Source organism: Diaphorina citri, unplaced genomic scaffold, assembly GCF_000475195.1.
Source record: "Diaphorina citri unplaced genomic scaffold, Diaci psyllid genome assembly version 1.1 scaffold16758, whole genome shotgun sequence".
NCBI classification, from domain to species: domain Eukaryota; kingdom Metazoa; phylum Arthropoda; class Insecta; order Hemiptera; family Psyllidae; genus Diaphorina; species Diaphorina citri.
In genome coordinates, this window is record NW_007394116.1 from 1 (window position 1) to 1,074 (window position 1,074).

The window sequence follows — 1,074 nt, forward strand, 5'->3', positions numbered from 1 at the left end:
AAAACTTCGTACAAGAGGATCGTCAATAATGGTAAGTCCCAAGAGAGTACCTACTCACTTAATAATATTGTTTTGGTTTAATTCAAATATTGGGAGTTTTGGCACATCCACCACAACCTAATATTATTTCAGTTGAATTCAAATGATGAGAGTTTTGGCACATCCACCACAAACTAATATATAATATTACCTATAGGTTTTGGTTCCATTCAAATAAGAGTATTTTCTGTCTTTCCATGTGGCAACATAAATGATTTCTTCAATTCTATCTAATTGTCTCTTTTGTTCTAGTGACTGGTGCTGCTCTTTCTGGAACTCTGGTGGCAATAATGGGAGCCAGGTAAGTATGTTCTTCCATTTCAGGCAGAGCTTTAAACCCATGTATAATTATACCTACTCATAAAACCACCCTGAGATGTTGGTCTACTTGAGCATCTAACTACCTAGGTACCTATATACATATCAAGTTCTGTTTATTCTTTCCACAGTGGTGCCGGGAAGAGTACATTGCTGGCAGCTTTATCCCAGAGACTTCCAGGTAAGCGCTTGGTAAATGTACAACATTACTTGGAAAAACTGGCATTTAGTGTGCTACAGCCTTTGTTAAAAATTACGCCAGCTAGGAAGGTAGCACGTCTGCCTTGTAAGCGCTAGGTCGCGGATCTAATTTCCGTCCAGGGCGATCTTTATCCCAAACAGATAAGGTTCGTTCTCGGAAAGGCTGGCTTTCTCCTATCCTAGCCTCCTTCTCTCTTGGATTTCGAACCATTATGATCTTTCCTTTATTTCCACAGATGATTGTATTATAGACGGTGACATTCGAGTAACTAGTTAGCTAGTAAGGTAGCAAGTCTGCCTTGTAAGCGCTAGGTCGCGGATCCAATTTCCGTCCCGGGCGATCTTTATCCCAAACAGATAAGGTTCGTTCTCGGAAAGGCTGGCTTTCTCCTATGCCAGCCTCCTTCTCTCTTGGATTTCGAACCATTATGATCTTTCCTTTATTTCCACAGATGATTGTATTATAGACGGTGACATTCGAGTAAATGGAAAACCAGTGGAAGGAAAATTTCGAAG

At 40.5% G+C, this 1,074-nt stretch overlaps 1 long non-coding RNA gene across 1 annotated transcript; it reads left to right on the forward strand.

Moving 5' to 3' along the window:
• LOC103523178 lies at positions 1 to 1,066 on the forward strand. Its single transcript, XR_003395212.1, has 4 exons — positions 1 to 31; positions 292 to 340; positions 489 to 538; positions 1,011 to 1,066. It is a non-coding gene; the product is annotated as an uncharacterized LOC103523178 (long non-coding RNA).
• Positions 1,067 to 1,074: the final 8 nt, after the last annotated feature.